Source organism: Malurus melanocephalus, unplaced genomic scaffold, assembly GCF_030028575.1.
Source record: "Malurus melanocephalus ecotype Western Australia unplaced genomic scaffold, MMel_1.1 scaffold_96, whole genome shotgun sequence".
NCBI classification, from domain to species: domain Eukaryota; kingdom Metazoa; phylum Chordata; class Aves; order Passeriformes; family Maluridae; genus Malurus; species Malurus melanocephalus.
In genome coordinates this window covers 661201-667200 of record NW_026623328.1, presented here as the reverse complement: position 1 = coordinate 667200, position 6000 = coordinate 661201, and the positions used below count along the sequence as shown (strand labels likewise).

Genomic DNA, 6000 nt, shown 5'->3' with positions numbered 1-6000 from the left:
TGTTTGTAAGGGAGGAGAAAATAAGAGGTAGGACATGAYTGTAATTGCATGTCCAAGCATATCTTTCATAGCAGAGGTGAATAGTGCACAGTTGTTGTCCTCTGGCTCTGCTACAGAATGGCAAGCTGTTGGAATAGATATTGGCACAGCTGGAAATCTGTTCAAAGGGGTTGCAAAACAGGATAGACATCAGCAACTGAGGCAGAACATGACTGTGGCCTAAGGACCTCCTGTCCTGTAGACTGAAAATTTTTAAGTCAGAGAAATAAACAGAAAATTCTGGGAAGAGAGTGCACGGGGAGCAATGTCCTTGCTTGGATATTTGACATGTTTAGCCTGAGTCGGTTGTGTTGCCCAAAGCAGCTGCTGAGGTCTGTAAAGAACAGCTGAGACWCCCATTTGCTCCTTAGGACTAAGCTTGAGACATCTGCTCTCAGTGGGATTGCAAGAAGGATGTGAGTGTGGCTGATGTATGTTACAAACCCGGTTCCTAAAAAATGCATAACCTAGGATAAACACAGCTGGGTCTGCTCTGAACTGAGACCACATACCTGCAGAGTCTCACTGTGTTCTGAGTGCCTCAGAGTCTGTGGATATTACCAGGTATCAGGTGTTCCTTCTCTGGGATTTTCAGTAAACACAGCTTCCTTATCTGCAGCTCCTTGACCTCAGCTGAAAGCAGAATCCATGTAGTGCTGAAGCTTTAAGAATTCCCACACAAGAAGTGTGTTCCCTCASATAACACAAAGGAAGGGTGTGCTCTGCCTTAGGAACCTCCCCCCTGCAAAAGAAGGTAAAAGGTTCAGTCAGTTCAGTTAGCAGTGTGGTATTTTCACCACAGTGATGTGCTGTAGAAGCCACACTTGTSTGCAGTTCAAGGATGCCCACCTGAAGTGCCAGCTTTTCAGAGCATGAGAGTACAAAGCAAAACTCAGGATTATATACTAAATGTGATTTAAAAAAACACAGTTATTAAATATATATACACACATYAATTAMAACATTCAGTACTAGAATATGCCTGGTAAATTAGAATTACTTTGGCTAACTAAGATTCCCTCAGCCTTGAGCAGCTGTGTCCTGCCTGTGTCTCTCAAATGCAAAGTACCTTTTTTTTGTACAAACCAGTTAGGTTTTGCAGTGAGTTGCACCTGAGATGTCAGGTTTGAGCTGTTTAATGGGATCTGTAATGTCTTCGGGCATTTTGATTGGTGATTAAACTGTGGAATAAGCTATTTGCCTGTTTTAAGAAATGCAGGTCGTGTTTTTCTGGTATTTAATCCTGGAACTCACCCTTTGGAACACAAGGTATGGGTTTCCTACTTTGTCACTTCCTAAAGGAGGCTGGCAAATGTTTTTTACATTTAAAAACAGGCTGGCTGCAGTGTTTGCTGGTGCTGCCTAATAGAAACGCTGCTTAGCTTTTGAGTTTTCCTTTCTGTTCTTGTCCTGTATGCACAGAAGGGCTTTTACCTTCATCCAAAGGTGTCACAAAGAAGTCTGGGTTGATGTTTTAAGGGTGAATAACTGTAAAACCATGCAAGAGCAACATCCTACTTAGGCACAACCTTTATTTGGGCTTGCAAACCCTATGGACATGGCACTCAATCTACCCTTGCTGCTCTTGGAAACCTTGCTGGGCTGGCCAGCAAATAGTAAATTCAAAYTGGGATTATTCAGGGTCTAGGGAGAGCTTGTCCCAGTTTGAAAAGCAGTTGTGGCCTCTCGGGGCAAACCATAGTGTTTTGTTCCCTTCCTTGCAGCTAGGAACAAACAAAAGAAGTGGCCATCCTCATGTGCCCTTTGCTCTGAGAGTTTTGTAATGTGATTACCGTGACTTCCGTGCAATGATATCCCATTGCAGAACTAAAGGTGAGAAATGAAATATCTTTATTTCCCTTTTAGAAGCTCAGAATGCTTCCACTGCCCTTTGAAACCTTTACTGTWGCTCCCGTTTCCTGTTCCCCACCCTTTGTAGGGTCAGATGCAGCCACTTTCCATTTGGAGTTGGGAGGGCTGGGTGGAACTCGTGGGCTGTGGACACTGCTCCCAGGGCAGGCAATCAGGGACACAGTTCAGTCCTCTTGACTTRGAACAAGCCAAGTTTCTTTTTAACTGGAACAATAAAAAGCACTGCCTTTGGGCGCTTGCCTAGAATAAAGTCACTCTTCAATTTATCTATCTTCACACCTTACTTCAAAGGAAGACAGCCTGCTTATTTATGATGATTTGCCATTAGCTTGGTGCTACCTTAATCACATAGAGGATTGGAAGTGAAGGCAATAGAGGCACTTGTGTTTTATTTTGAAGGTGTGAACAATCCCACATCGTTTCTCATTAGTAAATGATGGATATTAACTTGCCCCGAAGAAATGTAAGGAGACCTAAGAGTGTTTACTGCAATTACTGTCTGCCAAATAAAGAAGGAGAAAATCTAGTTTTACAGGTTTCAGGGATGTCTTTATGATAGGAGAGTGAGCAGATGAAGGATGTCATTGTTGGAAGCCAATGCTTGGGCTAAGGCAGCTTGGAAAGCAGGATGGCAGAGRTTTGTTTTAGTAGGGCATATTTAATGCAGCTTGAGATGCAGTGAGGTCTGGGTAATTGTGCTGTTCTTTGTTTCAACGGGCAATTTCACTGGGTAATGGTGAGTTTCCGACCACAAAGTATCCAATCACTTGGATACTTTGAATATAGATCAAGGTTTATGCAACTTMAGTGCCTCTCCATTGGATTTGCCTCCTCAGCCTTGTTTTCTTGGTATTGCTTTCATATACTGTTAATCTMCTAAAGGAAGGAAATCAGATTCTGCCTCTGAGATGTTCCCCAGTCAGCCTGGGTGATGTGTGTTGGTCTGGAAGGCTTTGGACTGGCCAAGTATGAATGAGGTGTCTGCATCCCAGCGGGGCAGTGCAGGGCTGTCCCAGTCGGGGCTGCCCTGGAGGCAGCGTTGGCCCCACACTCACACTCAGACAGCCGTGCCGCGGCCGGGGCGAGTGTGCCGCTGTCCGTGCGGAGAGCCCGGCACCCCCGCCCCTCACTCCCGGGGCTGCCCTGGGCGGAGCGCGGAGCCGGGCCCCTCCCTCAGCCCTCCCTCCCTCCCTCCGGGCCCGGGGCGGGCGGCGGGCAGGGCCCCGCGGCTCCTCAGCCTCCGCCCGGCACGGCCCCGCCGCCCCCTCAGCCTCCGCCCGGCCCGAGCCGACCCTGCGCGCACGGGAGCCCGGCGGACGCGGTAAGTGGGCGCTGCTCCCTCAGCCGCCGGCAGCTCCGCAGGTGCCCCTCTCATGTTCCTCTGGCTCCGTCCCTTGCGCTGAGCTGCCCTCACGGTGCTCCCGCTCCGTGTCCCGCGGTTCGGGGGCTGAGGTGTCGCGGCCGGACAGCCCCTGTGGCCGGACAGCCCCTGTGGCCGGGCGGCCCTGGGCCCGGCGGCGGGTCCCTCCTGCGGGGTGAGGGGGGCTGCGGACCCTCAGCCGCTTCGCGGTGTCTGCGCTGGCTCTGTGTGTGCCCGCAGCCGCCAGCCGGGGAGAAAGGCAGCTCCCCGCAGCACCCCCGCCGCGAGCAGCTGGCCTTTATCCCCGAGCAGGTCCCTCAGGGCCGGGGAATGCAACAGTTCCACAAGTGCCCCAGTCGGTGTTTGYTCCGCGCCGCTCGGGCTGGCGCTGTCTGCCCAAGGCCATCGGGGACGGCTGGTCCGGGGTTCACACTCAGCTTGCTGACTGATACCGTTCAGCGAATGCTGTGCGATTTCTGTCGTGTTTATCTGTAGGTTCTCTGCTGCCTTTTCCCTCTAACAGCTTCACTTGGGTTTCTTTACACCTGCTCCTCTGGCCAGAGAGCCGGGGGTCCTGGAGCAGCACCGCACGGTGCGAGGGACTGGTTTGCCCTGTCCTGCATCCTTGTAGAGGACAGTCAAGAAGTGAAATGTGAGTTAGAGGGTGGAAACGTATAATTGCTCCTGCTTTGGCTGATCAGTCACCAGCTGCAAAAGGACCAAAATCACAGTGTTCACCTGCTTAACGCAGGTGRGGGAAAAGCTCAACTCTGACTCTTCTGAAACATCAGTAGGATTCACTTTCCTGTAGCTTTCAATTGCTTCTGGGAGAAAAGTAGATCGCAGAGGCAAGATCTCCCGTGAGTCTGGGGCAGGGATGTGTGTTATGTGCAGCAGTAATCCTTGAAGGCGCCCCAGGGACGGGGAGCAGGGCCGTGCCAGCGTGCCTGGCATTGCGGGCTTCCCCTGCCCTCCGAGTGTCCCGGCTSTGTGCCCACCAGCTCAGCGCTCCGGCACGCCGGCCTTTGCGATCCCGGCCTTGGCTGCGAGCTGCAATTAGCTGCGGAGCCAACGCGGTTGGTGCGTGTGCTTGAAGCGGAGGCTTGGAAATAACAGTCTTGGGCCATTCTCCACACATGTAATTACTGCAGGGTAAATTTGGGAGGTCAGAAAGGGAGCCCTGGAGAGTTAGTGGCAGGAGCTGTGATTCTGTGATGGGACTGAATGGCTCAGATGTTGGGTGTGTTTTGTGTTTTTTATAGACACACGGGTAGTAATAGCTGCCTCAGTTTCCAGGCAGAAAAAAATTTAGGCTTCTGTTGTTTTCTGACAGGAAAATGTTTCAGTGAAAATAAGGGTTTGCTGAAATTAATAGAAGTTCTAACTGTGTTACACTTATTTGAAAGCAGAGGGTAAATCCCACTTGGGTTGTTTGGGGTTTTTTTTTTTTTTTTTTTCTGTTGAAATTGCTTAGTCTTTCTGGGATAAAAGAAAATAGAAAGAAAGGTGAAAAAAGGAATGAAAGTGAAAGAAGAAAATAATGCTTATAAAAATCTGTTTAGTTTTAGATAAAACACCAAAACTAGAAGACAATAAAACTTTAATTTGTGTAGTGGTTTTGGATTTGTTGGGGTTTATTTCTACATCATTAATTTAAACAGTCTGGTTTTGATTCTAAATTGGTTTTGTCCATTTTTCATAAAATGTTTATAACTGTTATAAAACAGTTTGTAAGAGAAGTCTTTGCTTTGGGCTATTSTAATGGGTTTGGGATTTTGGTTTCATGTAACTGATGTTTTGTAATATAAAAGCATACAACAGAATGCTTCTGAGTTTGGCAAAGGATTTAGTGATTCAGCTCGTGACAGGTGTACTGGAGAAAGATTGTTCAGGTGTTACCTCAGTCACTTGAACCTGGTTTCCTTAGGATAGAATATACCCTAAGGAAAAAAAAAAGCAAGGCTGTAGACAAGGCAAATGCTCCAACAGTTTTGCTCTCAATCTCTGTTTTCTGTATCCTGTTCTCATTCACTGGTGGATAGATGTTTATTATGGGTTTGGTGTATATAGACCAGTCGCTAATTGTCACATAATTTGGTAATGTCAGGCTAATAACTTACCTGTGCAGAGAAAACTTCATAAGAGGAAAGAAATAGAACTTACTTCCTTCAACTTCTCTTAGGATTGTCACCCTTTACAGAAGAACCCTCTACAGAAGGGTTTCTGTAGATTGATGTCCTTTACACAGCACAAGCTGCACTAAAAAGGCACYTATGTACTGTAATAAGAATGTCTGTATCCGGGGATTGTACATTTAAGCATATGTTTAAATGTAGGCCTTAGATCACAGTGGGAAACTGTGATTTCTTAGGGTAAACATTGTATGGTAGGGCAGAGTTGACAAATGTGAAGAGATTAGGCAGGACATGTTTCTAGTGACTGGAAATGCCATCTCAGAGGCCTGCATTCTATTCCTGGGTTTGCTGTAGCTTCAYTACATGTCTGTAGGAATTCATTCACACAGGATAAGCAATGCCTTGCTGCCTTGTGGTGTTTGTCTGTGTAAAGGAGAGTTGGATCCAGCAGTAAAAGGTGAAGTGTTATATTCTTATACCAAACATATACTATATTATGTAGTATCATTATGGAAACACAGCAATATAAATGCTGAGTAGAAGTGGCCTTCATCTGAAAATGCTCACTGTGAGGAATCGCAGAGCAAAGAGACG

The 6000-nt window shown here is 47.4% G+C and overlaps 1 protein-coding gene across 2 annotated transcripts in view; it reads left to right on the top strand.

Annotated features, from left to right (window-relative positions):
• Positions 1–3869: 3869 nt before the first annotated feature.
• Positions 3870–6000, top strand: part of DAPK2 (death associated protein kinase 2) — a 40446-nt gene continuing 38315 nt past the window's right edge. For both annotated transcript variants that reach the window (XM_057368675.1, XM_057368676.1), the window contains exon 1: positions 3870–3923. The gene's annotated coding sequence lies outside the window, so the exon portion shown is untranslated. The remainder of the gene's footprint in view (positions 3924–6000) is intronic.